This window comes from Chlorocebus sabaeus, chromosome 10 (assembly GCF_047675955.1).
Source record: "Chlorocebus sabaeus isolate Y175 chromosome 10, mChlSab1.0.hap1, whole genome shotgun sequence".
Classification (NCBI taxonomy): Eukaryota; Metazoa; Chordata; class Mammalia; order Primates; family Cercopithecidae; genus Chlorocebus; species Chlorocebus sabaeus.
In genome coordinates this window covers 24,869,533-24,888,366 of record NC_132913.1, presented here as the reverse complement: position 1 = coordinate 24,888,366, position 18,834 = coordinate 24,869,533, and the positions used below count along the sequence as shown (strand labels likewise).

Genomic DNA, 18,834 nt, shown 5'->3' with positions numbered 1-18,834 from the left:
AAAACTAATTTGAATTATAAAAACAGAGAATCACCACCCATTGATCAATTTCCAGACTTGAACCAGTTGACTGACCCAGAATCCCTTGAATGAAGGAGAGACCGGGTCCCCTTGAGGAAGGACTCCACTACATTACTGACAATTTATGCTATTAATATTCCTCCCATTCTTCCCCAAGGAGACCTACGGCCTTTTACCAGGGTTACTGCACAACGGGGAAAGGGAAATAGTCAGACATTTCAGTGACTACTGGACACTGGTTCTGAGCTGACCTTGATTCCAGGGGACCCAAAACATCCTTGTTGTCCTCCAGTTAAAGTAGGGGCTTATTAATGGAATTTTAGCTCAGGTCCGACTTACAGTGGGTCCAGTGTGTCCACTGATTCATCTTGTGGTCATTTCCCCAGTGCCAGAATGCATAACTGGCATAGACATATTTAGCAACTGGCAGAACCTCCACACTGGCTTCATGACTGGTAGGGTGAGGGCAATTATAATGAGAAAGGCCAAATGCAAGCCATTAGAGCTGCCTTTACCTAGAAGAATGTAAATCAAAAACAATACTGCTTCCATGGAGAGATTGTGGAGATTAGTGCCACCATAAAGGACTTGAAAGGGGCGGGAGTGGTGATTCCCAACATATCCCTATTCAACTCTCCCATTTGGCCTGTGCAGAAGACAGACGGATCTTGGAGAATGACAATGGATTATTGTAAGCTTAACCAAGTGGTGACTCAAATTGCCGGTGCTGTACCAGATGTAGTTTCATTGCTTGAGCAAATTAACACATTTCCTGGTACCTAATATGCAGCTATTGAATTGGTAAATTCCTTTTTCTCCATTCCTGTCCGCAAGGACCATCAGAAGCAATTTGCCTTCAGCTGGCAAGGCCAGCAATATACGTTTACTGTCCTACCTCAAATATATATCAACTCTCTGGCTTTGTGTCGTAGTCTTGTTCGAAGAGACCTTGATCACTTTTCACTTCCACCAGTATCACACTGATCCATTACGTTGATGACATTATGCTGATTGGATCCAGTGAGCAAGAAGTAGTAAACACACTGGACTTATTGCTGAGACATTTGCATGCCAGAGGGTGGGAAATAAATACGACTAAAATTCAAGGAAAATTGAAAAATTTTCAGTAAAATTTCTAGGAGTTCAGTGGTGTGGGGCCTGTCAAGATATTTCTTCAAAGGTAAAGGATAAGTTGCTGCATTTGGACCCTCCTACAACCAAGAAAGGCATAATGCCTAGTGGGCCTATTTGAATTTTGGGGGCTACACCTTCCTCCTTTGGGTGTGTTGCTCCAGCCCATTTATCGAGTTACCCTAAAGGTTGCTACTTTTGAGTGGGGTCCAGAAGAGAAGAAGACTCTGAAACAGGTCCAGGCTGCTGTGCAAGCTACTCTGCCACTTGGGCCCTATGACTCAGCAAATCCAATGGTGCTTGAGGTATCAGTGGCAGATAGGAATGCTGTTTGGAACCTTTGGCAAGCCCCCATAGATGAATCACAGTGGAGGCCTTTAGAATTTTGGAGCAAGGCCCTGCCATTTTCTGCAGATAACTACTCTCTTTTTGAGAGACAGCTTTTGGCCTGTTACTGGGCTTTGGTGGAAACTGAATGTTTGACTATGGGTCATCAACCATGGGACCCAAACTGCCTATCATGAACTGGGTGCTTTCTGACCCGTCTATCCATAAACTGAGTCATGGACATCAGTATTCCAACATCAAATGGAAGGCTGTCTACATGATCAGGCTTGAGCAGGTCCTGAAGGCACAAGTAAGTTATATGAGAAAGTGGCTCAAATGCCCATGGTCTCCACTCCTACCACCCTGCCTTCCCTCCCACAGACTGCACTGATGGTCTCATGGGGAGTTTCCTATGATCTGTTGACAGGAAGAGAAGACTAGGGCCTGGTTCACAGATGGTCTGCACGATACATTGGCACCACCTGAAAGTGGAGAACTGCAGCACTACAGACCCTTTCTAGGATAACCCTGAAGGACAGCAGTAAAGGGAAATCTTCCCAGTGGGCAGGACTTCAAGCAGTGCACCTGATCGTGGCCTTTGCATGGAAGAAAAAATGGCCAGAAGTGTGATTATATACTGATTCATGAACTGTAGCCAATGGTTTGGCTGGATGGTTAGGGACTTGGAAGAAACATGATTGGAAAATTAGTGACAAAGAAATTTGACGAAGAGGTATGTGGATGGACTTCTCTGAGTAGTCAAAAACTGTGAAAATATTTGTATCCCATATGAGTACTCACCAACAGGTGACCTCACTAGAGGAGGATTTTAATAATCAAGTGGCTAGGATGACCCATTCTGTGGACACCACTCAGCCTTTTTTCCCCAGCCACCTGCTGTTATCACGCAATGGGCCCATGAACAAAATAGTCATGGTAGCAGGGATGGAGGTCATGTATGGGTTCATCAACATGGACTTCCATTCACCAAGGCTGACCTGGCTACAGTCATTGCTGAGTGGTCAATTTACCAGCAGCAGAGATCAACACTGATCCCTCGATATGACCATTTTTTGGGGTGGTCAGCCAGCTACTTTGTGGCAGGTTGATTATATTGGACCTCTTCCATCGTGGAAAGGGCAGAGGTTTGTCCTTATTGGAATGGACACTTACTCTAGATATGGGCTTGCCTATCCTGCACACAATGCTTCTGCCAAGACTACCATCTATGGATTCACGGAAAGCCTTATCCACTGTTACGGTATTCCGCACAGCATTGCCTTTGACCAAGGCACTCACTTTATGGCTAAAAAAGTGTGGCAGTGGGCTTATGCTCATGGAATTCACTGGACTTAGTATGTTCCTCATTATCCTGAAGGAGCTGGATTGATAGAATGGTGGAATGGCCTTTTGAATTCACAATTACAATGCCAACTAGGTGACAATACTTTGCAGAGCTGAGGCAAAGTTCTCCAGAAGGCCATGTATGCTCTGAATCAGCATCCAATATATGGTATTGTTTCTCCTATAGCTGGGATTCATAGGTCCAGGAATCAAGGGGTGAAAGTGGACATGACATCATTCACCATCACCCCTAATGATCCACTAGCAAAATTTTTGCCTCCTGTTCCTGCGACATTACATTCTGCTGGCTTAGAGGTCTTAGTTCCAGAGGGAGGAATGCTGCCACCATGAGACACAAAAACAATTCAATTAAACTGGAAGTTAAGATTGCCATCTGGACAATTTGGGCTCCTCCTACCTTTAAGTCAATGGCTAAGAAGGGAGTTACAGTGTTGGCTGGGCTAATTGGCCCAGACTATTAATATATAATCAGTCTAGTACTCCACAACCAAGGTAAGAAAGAGTATGGATGGAATACAGATCCATTAGGCATCTCTTAGTATTACCATGCCCTATGATTAAAGTCAATGGGAAACTACGACAGCCCAATCCGGGCAGGACTGCAAGTGGCTCAGACCACTCAGGAATGAAAGTTTGGGTCAATCCACCAGGAAAATAATTATGACCTGCTGAGGGGTTTGCCGAAGGCAAAGGGAATTCAGAATGAGTGGTAGAAGAAGGTAGTCATTAATGCCAGCTATGACCACGTGACTAGTTGCAGAAATGAGAACTGCAATAGTCATGAGTAATTCCTCTTTATTTTGTTAAAAACATATTTGTGCATGTACATACCTATACTAAGAAAATATATTCATTTTATTTCCTTTTCCTTTATCATGTGACATAAGATTTCTTGACTTCATGTCAGCATTTAAGTATTGTTAACTTTATGTAATAGCATTTGGTTTGGGGATTAAAGCATTTCTGGTTGTATGAAGGATAATTATATTATGTTAGGTGTAATTATAACTTTACTATTGTTTTATTTTGAAAATAGTGTGTGATCTCAGGAGATGTGTATGGGTTCAAATTGACAAGGGGTGAACTTATGATGGTTAATACAGAGTGTCAACTTGATTGGATTGAAGGATGCAAAATACTGATCCTGGGTGTGTCTGTGAGAGTCCTGCCAAAGGAGATTAACATTTGAGTCAGTGGCCTGGGAAAGGCAGACTCACCTTTAATCTGGGTGGCCACCATCTAATCAGCTCCCAGCATAGGCAGAATGTAAAGCAGGCAGAAAAATGTGAAAAGACTAGACTGGCTTAGCTTCCCAGCCTACATCTTTTCTCTTGTGCTGGATGCTTTCTGCCCGTGAACATATGAATCCAAGTTCCTCAGCTTTGGGACTCAGACTGGCTTCCTTGCTTCTCAGCATGCAGATGGCCTATTGTGGACTTTCTAATCATGTGACTTAATATTCTTTAATAAACTCACATATACACACACACACACATACACACATATATCTCCTATTAGTTCTTTCCCTCTAGAGAATCCTGACTAATACAGATGAAAAAAGATATTCCATGCCAATGGAAACCAAAAAAGAGTTGGAATTGCTATACTTATATCAGACCAAATAAATTTAAAGATGAAAACCATAAGAAGAGACAAAGAAGGTCACTATATAATGATAAAGGGGTCAATTCGGAAACAGCACATAACAATTTTAATATATATACACTCAACACTGAACCACCCAAATATATAAAACAATTATTCATAGAGCTAAAGAGAGGGATAGGCTCCAATACAATAATAGCTGGCGACTTCAACACCCCACTTTCAGCAAGGGAAAGATCTTCAAGACAGAAAATCAACAAAGAAACATTTGGTTTAATCTGCACTACAAGCCAAAATGATTTAATGGATATTTACAGAATATTTATCCAACAGCTAGAGAATACACATTGTTTTCCTCAGCACATGGATCATTCTCAAGGATGAACCAGGTATCAGGTCACAAATCAAGTTGTTAAACATTGAAAAAATTAAAATAATATCAATCATTTTGTCTGTCCATGATGGAAAAACTAAAAATTAATAAGAAGATGAATTTTGGAAACCAAAAACAATACATATAAATGAAACAATATACTCCTGAATTATCAGTGTGTCAATGAAGAAATTAAGAAAGAATTTGAAAAATTTCTTGAAACAAATGACAATAGAAACACAACGTATGAAAGCCTATGGGATATGGCAAAAGCAATACTAAGAGGGAAGTTTACAGCTATAAACGCCTATATCAAAAAAGAAGACAAACTTTGAATAAACAATGTAATAATGAATCTTAAAAAAAAAAAAAACAAAACTGGAAAAGCAAGAGCAAACCAAGTCCAAAATTAGTAAAAGAAAAGAAGTAAACTATTAGAACAGAAGTAAATGAAATTGAAGTGAAAAGAACAATACAAAAGATAAATGAAACAAAAATTGGGTTTTTCTTGAAAAGTTAAATAAAACAGACAAACCTTTAGCCAGACTAAATAAGAAAAAAAAAAAAAAAAAGAGAGAGAGAGAAGATCAAAATAAATAAAATGACAGATGAAAATGGAGATTTTTAGAACAAATACCATAGTAATTCAAAGGATTATTAGTGGCTACTATGAGCAAATATATGCCAAAAAAATTAGAAAACTTAGAAGAAATGGACAAATTCCTAAACACATACAACCTACCAAGATTGAACCAGGAAGCAATCCAAAATGTAAGCAGAAAAATAACAATTAATAATAACGAAATCAGAATAAAAGTGTTTTAGTAAAGAAAAACCCAGGACCCAGTGCCTTCACTGCTGAATTCTATCAAACATTTTAAGAAGACCTAATACAAATTCTACTCAAACTATTCTAAAAAGCAGAGGAGGAGAGAATCCTTCCAAAGTCATTCCATGGGGCCATTATTGCTCTGATGCCAAAAGCAGACAAAGACACATCACCGAAAGAAAACTACGGGCTAATATCCCCAATGAATATTGATACAAAAATTCTCAACAAAATGTTAGCAAAGCAAATTAAATAATACATTTAAAAGATCATGCATCATGACCAAGTGGGACTTTTCCCTTGGATGCAAAAAAGTTTCAACATAATCAATAAATAAATGATATTTTTATTTTTATTATTTATTTATATAAATATTATAAATAAATATGAAATAAATATATTAATATAAATAAATATTATTTGTTGCATTTTATTTATTATCTATTTATTTAATTTATAATTATGTTTTATTATTTTTTAAATTTATTATTGGTTTGTTTATTATTTATGTTGTATTGATTGTGATTATTTATTGATTACATAATTTAAAAGTCATACATCATATCAATAGAATGAAGGACAATAATCGTATGATCATTTCAATTAATGCTGAAAAAGCATTTGATAAAATTGAACATCCATTCAAGCTAAAAATGCTAAAAAACCTAGTATAGAAAGAACGTACTTCAACATATTAAGGGCTAAAGATGATAGACCCACAGCTAGTATTATACTGAATGGGAAAAAGCTGAAAACGTTTTCTCTGAGATCTGGAACGCAACAAAGATGCCCATTTTCACCACTATTATGCAACACAGTACTATAAAGGTAATCCAAATTGGAAAATAAAAGAAGTCAAATTATCCTTGTTGGCAGATGATATGATTTTATATTTGAAAAAACCTAAAGACCCCACAAAAAGAAAAACTGTTATAACTGGTCAATAAATTCAGTAAAGCTGAAGGATATGAAATCAGCGTTCAAAAATCACTCATATTTCCATATGCCAACCATGAACAATCTGAAAAAGAAATTTAAAAAGTAATCCCATGTACAATAGCCAAAATAAAATTAAGTACCTAGGAATTAACCAAAAAAGTGAAAGATCTGTATAATGAAAACTATAAAACACTGATGAAAGAAATTGAAGAGGATACCAAAAATTTAGAAAGATAGTGCAGGTTCCTAGATTTGAAGAATAAATGTTGTTAAAATGTCCATACTACCCAAAGCAATCTTTAGATTTAATGCAATCCTCATTAAAATACCAATGACATTTTGCAAGAAAATGGAAGAAAAATTCCTATATTTCATATGGAACCACAAAAGACCCAAAATAAGTAAATATATCCTAAGCAAAAAAACAAAACTGGAGGCATCACATTACCCAACTTCAAACTATGTGGCAGAGCTATAGTTACCTGGCATACAAACAGACACATAGACCAATGGAACAGAAAAGAGAACTCAGGAACAAATCCACACTCTTAGAGTAAACTCAACTTCAACAAAGTTGCCAAGAACATACACTGCGGAAAAGACAGCCTTCAATAAACCATGCTGGGGAAACTAAATATCTATATGCAGAAGAATAAAACTTGAATCCTGTCTCTCAATTTATAAAAAAATCAAATAAAAATGAATAAAATAAAAAAATAAAAATGAATTAAAGACTTAAATGTAAGACCTCAAACTATGAAACTACTGCAAGGAAACCTGGGGAAAATCTCCAGGTTACTGGGCAAAAATTTATCGAGTAGTACCTTACAAGCAAAGGCAACCAAAGTAAAAATGTACAAGGGGTATCACATCAAGTTCTGCACAGCAAAGAAAAGGTCTGCACAGCAAAGGAAACAATTAACGAAGTGAAGAGACAACCCACAGAATGGGAGAAAATATTTGCAAACAACCCATCTGACAAGGGATTAAAAACCAGAATATATAAACAGCTCATACTCTATCAGAAAAAAATGAATAATCCAATTCAAAATGGGGAAAAGATTTGAATAGACATTTCTCAAAAGAAGACTTACGAATGACAAACAGGAATATTAAAAAGTGCGCAACATCACTGATCATCAAAGAAATGCAAACCAGAACTACAATGAGATATCATCTCACCCCAGTTAAAATGGCTTTTATACAAAAGTCAGGCAATAATAAATGCTGGTGAGGATGTGGAAAAAAGGAAACCCTCATATACTGTTGGTGGAAAAGTAAATTAGTACAACCACTGTGAAGAACAGTACAGAGGTTCCTCAAAAGACTAAAAATAGAGGTACTATACAATGCAGCAATCCCACTGCTGGGTATGTAACCTTCTCCCATCCCCCAAAAAACAGGATGTTGAAGAGATATCTGAACACCCATGTTTGTTTCAGCACTGTTCACAACAGGCAAGATTTGGAAGCAACCTAAGTGTCCATCAACAGATGAATGTGTAAATAAAATGTTGTACATATATACAATGGAGTATTATTCAGCCATAAAAATGAGTGATATTTGGTATTTGCAACAACGTGGATGGAACTGGAGGTCATTATCTTAAGTGACATAAGCCAGGCACAGAAAGACAATCATCACATATTCTCACTTACTTGTGGGATCTAAAAATCAAAACAACTGAAACCATGGAGGTAGAGAGTAGAAAGGAGGTTAGCAGAAGCTGGTAGGCATAGTAGGCGGGTAGAGGGGATGTCTGGATGGTTAATGGATATGTACAGAGTTGGAAAGAATAAATATGGCCTAGTATTTGATAGCACAACAGGGTGAGCATAGTCAAACTTAGTTCAATTGTACACTTAAAAATAACTAAAAGAGTATAATTGGTTTGTAATACAAAGGATAAATGCTTTAGGGCATGTATATCCCATTTTCCATTACGTGATATTATGCATTGCATGTCTGTGTTAGAACATCTCATGTACCCCATAAATATATGCACCAAAAAATTAAATCTAAAAAACTATAAAAATATTTTTTTTAATTACATAGCCAACTCTCCTTTAACAGATAGCAATATATATCTATTTTAGGAATGATGTTAAGGGGAAATAATATTTCTCATCAAAGAATCTTAGAGACATAAACATACTGACAGTTAAATTCTGCTGTACGTGATCTATTGCGTTTAAGGGATTAAAAAGAATTTGTCCAAGTCTTTGCTATTGTGAATAGTGCCACAATAAACATATGTGTGCATGTGTCTTTATAGTAGCATGATTTATAATCCTTTGGGTATATACCCAGTAATGGGATGGCTGGGTCATACGGTACATCTAGTTCTAGATCCTTGAGGAATCGCCATACTGTTTTGCATAATGGTTGAACTAGTTTACAATCCCACCAACAGTGTAAAAGTGTTCCTATTTCTCCACATCCTCTCCAGCACCTGTTGTTTCCTGACTTTTGAATGATCGCCATTCTAACTGGTGTGAGATGGTATCTCATTGTGGTTTTGATTTGCATTTCTCTGATGGCCAGTGATGATGAGCATTTTTTCATGTGTCTGTTGGCTGTATGAATGTCTTCTTTTGAGAAATGTCTGTTCATATCCTTTGCCCACTTTTGGATGGGGTTGTTTGTTTTTCTCTTGTAAATTTGTTTGAGTTCTTTGTAGGTTCTGGATATTAGCCCTTTGTCAGATGAGTAGATTGCAAAAATTTTCTCCCATTCTGTAGGTTGTCTGTTCACTCTGATGGTAGTTTCTTTTGCTGTGCAGAAGCTCTTTAGTTTAATGAGATCCCATTTGTCAATTTTGGCTTTTGCTGCCGTTGCTTTTGGTGTTTTAGACATGAAGTCTTTGCCCATGCCTATGCCCTGAATGGTACTATCTGGGTTTTCCTCTAGGGTTTTTATGGTATTAGGTCTAACATTTAAGTCTCTAATCCATCTTGAATTAATTTTCGTATAAGGAGTAAGGAAAGGATCCAGTTTCAGCTTTCTACTTATGGCTAGCCAATTTTCCCAGCACCATTTATTAAATAGGGAATCCTTTCCCCATTTCTTGTTTCTCTCAGGTTTGTCAAAGATCAGATGGCTGTAGATGTGTGGTTTTATTTCTGAGGGCTCTGTTCTGTTCCATTGGTCTATGTCTCTGTTTTGGTACCAGTACCATGCTGTTTTGGTTACTGTAGCCTTGTAGTATAGTTTGAAGTCAGGTAGCGTGATGCCTCCAACTTTGTTTTTTGACTTAGGATTGTCTTGGAGATGCGGGCTCTTTTTTGGTTCCATATGAACTTTAAAGCAGTTTTTTCCAATTCTGTGAAGAAACTCATTGGTAGCTTGATGGGGATGGCATTGAATCTATAAATAACCTTGGGCAGTATGGCCATTTTCACAATATTGATTCTTCCTATCCATGAGCATGGTATGTTCTTCCATTTGTTTGTGTTCTCTTTTATTTCACTGAGCAGTGGTTTGTAGTTCTCCTTGAAGAGGTCCTTTATATCCCTTGTAAGTTGGATTCCTAGGTATTTTATTCTCTTTGAAGCAATTGTGAATGGAAGTTCATTCATGATTTGGCTCTCTGTTTGTCTGTTACTGGTGTATAAGAATGCTTGTGATTTTTGCACATTAATTTTGTATCCTGAGACTTTGCTGAAGTTTCTTATCAGCTTAAGGAGATTTTGGGCTGAGGCAATGGGGTTTTCTAAATATACAATCATGTCATCTGCAAAGAGGGACAATTTGACTTCTTCTTTTCCTAACTGAATACCCTTGATTTCTTTCTCTTGCCCGATTGCCCTAGCCAGAACTTCCAACACTATGTTGAATAGGAGTGGTGAGAGAGGGCATCCCTGTCTTGTGCCAGTTTTCAAAGGGAATTTTTCCAGGTTTTGCCCATTCAGTATGATATTGGCTGTGGGTTTGTCATAAATAGTTCTTATTATTTTGAGGTACGTTCCATCAATACCGAATTTATTGAGCGTTTTTAGCATGAAGGGCTATTGAATTTTGTCAAAAGCCTTTTCTGCATCTATTGAGATAATGATGTGGTTCTTGTCTTTGGTTCTGTTTATATGCTGGATTATGTTTATTGATTTGCGAATGTTGAACCTGCCTTGCATCCCAGGGATGAAGCCCACTTGATCATGGTGGATAAGCTTTGTGATGTGCTGCTGAATCCGTTTTGCCAGTATTTTATTGAGGATTTTTGCATCGATGTTCATCAGGGATATTGGTCTAAAATTCTCTTTTTTTGTTGTGTCTCTGCCAGGCTTTGGTATCAGGATGATGTTGGCCTCATAAAATGAGTTAGGGAGGATTCCCTCTTTCTCTATTGATTGGAATAGTTTCAGAAGGAATGGTACCAGCTCCTCCTTGTGCCTCTGGTAGAATTCAGCTGTGAATCCATCTGGTCCTGGACCCAAATGTCCATCAGTGACAGACTGGATTAAGAAAATGTGGCACATATACACCATGGAATACTATGCAGCCATAAAAAAGGATGAGTTTGTGTCCTTTGTAGGGACATGTATGCAGCTGGAAATCATCATTCTTAGCAAACTATCCCAAGAACAGAAAACCAAACACCGCATGTTCTCACTCATAGGTGGGAACTGAACAATGAGATCACTTGGATCGGGAAGGGGAGTATCACACACCAGGGACTATCATGGGGAGGGGGCAAGGGGGAGGGATTGCATTGGGAGTTATACCTGATGTAAATGATGAGTTGATGGGTGCTGATGAGTTGATGGGTGCAGCACAGCAACATGGCACAAGTATACATATGTAACAAACCTGCACGTTATGCACATGTACCCTAGAACTTAAAGTATAATAATAATAAAAAAATAAATAAATAAATAATAAATAAATAAATAAATAATTTGTCATATTTGGTCACAGCTAGCCCTTGCAATCTCTGCTTATGAGAATTTAGACCCTTTTGAACCATCAATATGGCTCTTTATTGTGCATTTTAATGTTTATTGAGATGAAAAAACATAAAATTCATTATTATTTTGCACAGATTTACCTAAAATTGTTTTAGATACTGACCACATGCTTTTTCTTCTCTTGTTTTTGTCTTAATCTGTGATTTGGGATATTTCTTCAGCCCGTTTCTGGTCCAAGGTATTTGCTTTGTATACCATATCGTGAAAACTGTTTTATCCATAGGAATGTGAAAATGCTCAGCCTGAGTGAACAAATTCCCTGCATGACAAAGCTGTTGTCTTTCCTGACAGGAGAAGCTCCAATTTCCTGTTTAATGCAATCAGGGGAGGAAGTCTATGAACTGTTTGAATTGAAATGAAAAACCATAATGACGACGTTTATAACATGTCACATTAGATTTGTTTGGTCTATATGTCTCTCTCTGGAATAATAGTGACTTAAGCAAATTGTTTCTCACTGCAATTTATATCAGTGTAAAGATGCCACCAGATATATGGAGAATTTTATTTGCTTCAAACTGACTGTCTATTTAATTGTATTTGCCACTAACTGAAAATACTACCCTCTGGCACATCTGCTTAGATATAATGGTTAATTTATTCTTGGGTTTTATAACTTCAGCCTCTTCCACTTGTTAGATACTTGAAAGCATAACTTTCTCTCTCTCTTTTCTTTGCAAATATATATTATGTTTTAATATATGTATATGTAACATCTTTATGTCATAAATCTGGTAACCACACTTTTATTTCTCTAGGAACTTCATTGCCTAGATATCATTATTCCTCTTGTGGAAAGAAAAAAAAAAAACCCTTACTCTGGCTACTTAAACTACAGCAATGGTTCCCAATACAGAGAAAGAGGGTATTTTGTGACTAAACATTTTTGGCTCTCTCAAGTGGGAAGGGTTACTATTAGCAGCTAGTGAATAGAGGTCAGAGATGCTGCTAAACATTCTACAATTTATGAGACAGTCTGACAACAAAATATTCACTCCAAAGTGTCAATAGTGCTAAGGTTGATAAACCTTGAACTACAGAATGGTTTTCGTAGTGCACTGGAGCTGCATTATTAAGATATGTCTACATAAATCCCGACATTTCCATTAAAGGTCAACAACTTCTAAAAATACAGAGATCAATTGATCTAGGCATAGATGAATTTCCAGGAAATCCAATTGCATTTTCAGTTGTAATTTTGGAGTATTTTAGATGCCTGAATTCTTTCTGGCTGCTTCTACTCTGCCCTCTATGGAGCCGGGCTTTCCCCAGAGTTGGACAGAGCCCAGTGTGGCTTTATACTTTTTCCATAGACTCCTTTTTTTTTTAAGGAAAAGGAGTGAAAGCGCTCAGGAACTCATCCTCAATCATTATTTTGGCTCTCTGCTCTTCAGCACTCCTGTGTCTTTCTCAGTATGTTTTCTACTGCAATGACTTCTTTTTCTCTGTCCCCTTCACTCACTTTTCCTCTTTCTCCCACTCCTTCCATGTAGCTACCACCCGGGGCTCTGACACAAAATCACTTTCTTTTCTTCTGAATGTGCCCCTTTGACATTTTCATTTACTTTCTGGTTTCAATAATGATTTATAGAAGATTATCAAATTTGCAATTTAAGCTTAAGTCTCTTTTCTGAATTACAGATTTTTTATCTGGGTATCAGGTGCTTTGCCCAACTTTAGCGATTTGCTTAAAGGCACTTTTCCTAACTTCCTCCTTTAACTTTACCACGTTGACATAATTGGTGCTAAATTGTGCAGATTGTGCCTCATGTAGTTTCTTTCCATCCATACTTATTTCCCAGTGTTATTTGCCTTCTCCATCTACTCAGTCCTATATAATATGGCCATAGGAATTTCTTCAAAGCAGAGATTCTTTGTATTAGTACACTCTGCTAAAATCCTGAGTGCAAACTCTTCATCATATGCATTAAATGAAAAGTTCCCATCCTGACATTTAAGATCCTCACTAACATACCCCAAACTAATCTTTCTGCTTCAACAATGTGTATAGCAAAAGAACTTTCACATTCCAGCCAATGTGCCCTGGTCCTTGATCATGAATATGCCCTATATTTTCCTGAGTGTCTGTTTCAAGTTTGCTTTGTCCCCTGTAAACTCTGCACCACATCATTATAGATCCTATAAAAAGCCGGGTTTTTTTTTTTTTTAAGCCTACCATGCTCCTCCACCTTCAACATTATTTTTCTCTTTTGTGAACACTCAGAGTATTTGTTGCCACCATTTTATCAATGCTTACCTAGTGGAATGATCATTTTTGTCCTTGTCCAATTTTCTGTGTTAAATAAACTGCATATTGTTCCTTGAAGGGCATGGATTGAGTTTTTCATATCTGGTTTTCTTCAAAACACTAAACATAAGACGCTGTGCATTATTCATTGTTCAGTAAATGTCATACTCAAATTGCAATCTACCTTTTGCCCTCCATCTTCAACTGCTGACAGAATATTTATTTGATTTTTATCTAAAATTCTGCTTATTTCTAAAGCTGGGCTCATCATCCCCTGATCACAAGATTCTCTATTTACAATTTCTTGTTTTTGTCAAGGTAGGTCTTCTAACTCACTAGCCAAGAGAAAAACAAAACAAAACAAAGCAAAAACAAAAACAAAAACAGCAAAAAAAAATAATAATAATAAAATAAAACCCTCAGTCTTTAATTTTATACTTCCTTTTTTTCTTTTCTTTTTCAGGCATTTGAATCTTTCCTTGAACAATCTACACCTGCATTTTATATTGACCTCTTAGCCAGTGTTTCTGCCACTCACTTTCTTTATTTGACACTAATAAAAATAATTCACATTGTTTTGAATTCTTCCTCTGTGCTAGGCAGTACTTAAGCACTTCCTAATCAGTAATTATCTTAATGCTGAGAACAATCTTATTGTTATGATTCCTGGAGAGATAAAATGACTTTGCCATAGTAACAAAATTATAAAGTGGTGAGGCAGATGCAAACTTAGGCAAACTGACACCAAGTCTTAAAACACTAGGTATACTGTTCTCCATCCTTGAATTCATCTTCAACTGCAAGCAACTTAATTAAATCTCTTTCCATAAGAAAACATTTTTTTTCCATTGTCAATAGAAGAAAAAAACATATTTTTTGGAATTCCAGACCACGTTCAATTTCTCCCAACAGTACTGAACCAAACTTGTCTAGTGCAAGAGACTATCTCTCCAGCAGTTGCAGACTCTGGCTGAAGCTTCTCCCCTTGTCAATCCTGCCTCTACAACGTACTCAGTCTCTTCCTTCCAGTTTTTCTGCTGTCCACACCCTCCTTATCCAGTAATTCAGATGTGCAAATGAATAGACTATAGATCAGATGTGACCTATGCAGCACTGGTTTGTGGCATTTTAAAGTAAGATATTAAAAATCAGATGTTTTCACAAAAAAAAAAAAAAAAAAAAAAAATCAGATTCCTGGTTCTTCAGAAAAATGGAAAGATCTGGCAATGTTGAGCCTGCTTATCACCTCACAGTAATTCATGGGAGCTGAGAAGTTACTGTTTTATTTAAACCGAATGGATGCCTCCACTCCCTACTCTCTCCACAATACTGATGCTAAGGGAACAGTAACTATTTAGCTTGTGTTAATTGGTGTGTATTGATATATTGGCTTTAATACTAGAGTTAGAGGAAAGTAAAATACTTATTGTTTTAATACCTCTATGAAAAGCCAAAAAATAAAAAGTAAAATAAAATAACTTTTGATGATTAAGAAAAACAAAAAAGGTATATTACATAAAGCGAGTGAAAACATGTATTATTTTGCATTTATTAAGCAATACGTGAAGGTAAAACAAATGAATAAAAATGAATAAAATGAGTGTTAGTATGTAGGGAATGAAATATACTTAACATTCATTCCGTAGAGGGCAATTTCTGTATGTTATTACATTAAATACTTACCAGATCTCATGATGTTCTCCCCATTTAAAAGATAAAGCAACTGAGGCTCAGAAAGGATGAAGTTGCCTACAATCACATGAATATGAAGCTATTTAGTAGTATGGCCAGGGTCTCCTGTGACCTGGCTGAAAATTCTAAGTGCTTCCCACACTGCCATATTTAAGTAACACATTGATTAATTATGTCATTAAGTGTGAATAAAAAGCACAGACATTATTACTAATTCTCAGAGTCAGTGATAAGCTGGCTCTCACTGACCAATAACAGCCCTTTCTGCAATTCTCTTCCTCTCTCCACCTTAATGCCATCACACAGGTAGCTTGAAATCAGCCTTGGAGGGAGTATTTACACCATAGAAGCTGGCAAAAGTCGTAAACTTAGGGCTGGTGTTTTGTTTTGTTTTCTTTTTGTGTGTGTGTGTGAATAGCCTGTTGTTAAACATTTACTAGCACGCCCTTAATGAAAAATCTGGTTATTGCAAGTTTGACCCAAAAATGTTTTATTTTTCATTTCTCGGGAAAGCATCTCCTAATATTAAGAACCTAATACACTGAATATCAGGGTTTGGAGAATCATTGTGGTTGATCAGACAAATCTTTGTCTGGTGATGGTAACTATTTCCATTACCTCTGTGGGGAGCACACAATGCTGCTATTGCAAATTTCTGTTTCTAATGTTCATTACAAAAAAAGCTGGGGAAATGTGTTCATGAAGAATTGGGAAAAAGGCTGGGAAAATGTGTTCATGAAGAATTGCATTTGTTCAAAGAAGCTACCGAAGAGCAAACACTTAGCAGCAGACAAGTTATGTTGGGCCCCATCAGAAATAAAGGTGAGATTTGCTCATGAATTTTCCCACTGATGATCACAGCAAGCACTGTTCATCAAATAGGGTAAGTCTTTGTCCTCTTGGTATTCACATGCTGTTACATTGATGTTCAAACTTCTAGAGCCCACAACAAGTCTTTATAAGCATTTACACCCTGCTGAGAATCCAGACCCTGTTATGTTTAATAGCAAGTATTTAATAGTTGGTCAATATGTTTGAGATTAATTAAGGGACACATGTGACGTTCATTTGGCCCATGTCTGGGCTTACTATTGGTGTTGCAGCTGATGAGATATGAAAGTCTTGTGAGTCTGAGTGAGGGGTTAGCCTGGCCAGAAGGCCAGAGAAGACCAGAAGAGAGAAGAAAGATGTGGCTACCAGAGGGAGAAAACCCATGCAGGAAGATTTCATGGTGTGTAAATTGGTCATCATCTTCTTCCCTGCATAAAACTTTATGGACATTTTGTTATTCATCAAATCTTTCAAAGCTGGATATTTTGGTTGATGGGGTAAAGTTACCAAATGCTAGGTTTAACCTGAAGATGGGCAAAACACAAGAACAGACACATGGTACAGTAACTAAATCATATTTTCTTTGTTGCTATTGTTTTGTTATAAACACCATGAAATTGCTCTTTCTAATCATGAATTTGGCTGGGTGACCACTTCTCTATTAATAGAAGCACACTGGTAAGTGCTGGAAACAGTTTTAACTTGCTTTAACGTATACTTCTAATTACCATGCAATATTTATTTTCTACTTCCTCCATAAAAACAAAACTCAAGAGTTTTAATTTGGAGTGATGATGTAACTAGCCTTCCACGACTTTCTCAAGCCTTCTTTTCAGCAAGGTATGGGCATGTGAATACTTAATGTCAATAAGATATTTGCAGAAGTGTTGCATGGGATTTCCAGGAAAGTGGTGTTGACTCAGTTTCACAAACTCTGTTTTGGTTCTTCCACTTTCCTACTGCCTGTGTTGAAGATGAGATAGCGTGAACACCAGATGTCATATTTGTTCAGGATTCAACCTTGAAAATAGAAGCCTTGTAGTGAAGACATTTTAGGAGAAAACTAGGAGTTAGGTGGCCGAATAATTCATCAAATCATCACATGAGCCTTGACAGCCTACCTTTTATATGTCTTTGTCTCATGGTTAGTTTGAGTTTTCTCCTTTATGCAACTGAACTAACCTTAATTTATACAATCATAGTAGCCCTTTATAAACCATCAGACATTATTGCTTTTATATTTAAAAATAAGGAATTCTGCTTACAAATGATTGCTAAGTATTTCCAGAGATTTGTGGACATACATGCCATTAGTACAGTAATTCTCCTAATTTTGTTCAAGTAGTTTTTATTCATGTAGATAGTTCTTTCATTTATATGTGTTTAAGTCAACTTTACAGCTTTCCCCAGTGATTGTTTTGAGTTTATTAAAATAAAACAAAATGCAGCCATTAGTAAACATTTAGTTATATTTTGGGTTGAATTTCTAAATTTTAATTTTATTGTGATAACACAGCATGAAATCTACCTTCTTAACAAAATTTTAAGTATACAATACAATATTGTTAACTGTAAGTACATTGTGGTATATCTAGCAGTTATTAATATTGAGTGACTGAGACTTTCACCTGTTGATTAGTAATGCTCCTTATAATGCTTTAATTTTTTATTTTTTTTGAGGAACCTCTATGCTGTTTCACCAGAAGCTGCATCATTATGCATTTCCACTAACAGTGTACACAAGTTTCTATTTCTTCACATGTTGTCTAACAATTGTTATTTTTTTTTTTTGATATTAGCTATACTAACAGGTGTTAGGTATGTCACATTATAGTTTCGACCTCATTCTTTAATGATTAGTGACATTGAGCATCTATTTATATACTTGTTGGCCATTCGTATGTCTTCTTTGAGAAAAGATCTGTTCAAGTCTTTAGCCATTTTAAACATGAATTTCAAAGGTATTTTTGCTATTGAATTGTAGGAGTTTTTAAATTTATTATACAAATTATTCCCTTATTTGATTTGCTTTGCGAATTATCCGATTCCGTAGGCTTTTTTTTTTTTTTACAATCCTTTTTTTTTTTTTTTTTTTTTTTTTTTTTTTTTTTTTTTTTGGTGTACAGCTTTTTAGTTTGATGTAGTTCCACTTGCCTGATTTTGTTTTTGTTGCCTGTGCTTTTGGTGTCATATCCATGAAATGATTGCCAAGACCTCTGTCATGTAACTTTGCCCCTGTGGTTTCTTCTGGAAGTTTTGACGTTTTAGTTTGTATATTTAAGCCTTTAATCCATTTCAAATTGATTTTTGCATATGGTATAATGCAATGCTCTAATTTTATTTTATTCTTTGGCATGTGGATGCCCAGCTTTCCCAACATCATTTGTTGAAGAAACTATCTTTTCCCCATTGTGTATACTTGACACTATTGACCAGTTCACAATATATGCATGAATTTATTTCCGGGTTCTTTTCTGTTCCATTGTTCCATGTGCCTAGCTTTATGAAA

At 36.5% G+C, this 18,834-nt stretch overlaps 1 pseudogene; it reads left to right on the top strand.

Annotated features, from left to right (window-relative positions):
• The first annotated feature begins 246 nt into the window (after positions 1–246).
• Positions 247–3,174, top strand: LOC140712641 (uncharacterized; annotated as a pseudogene).
• Positions 3,175–18,834: the final 15,660 nt, after the last annotated feature.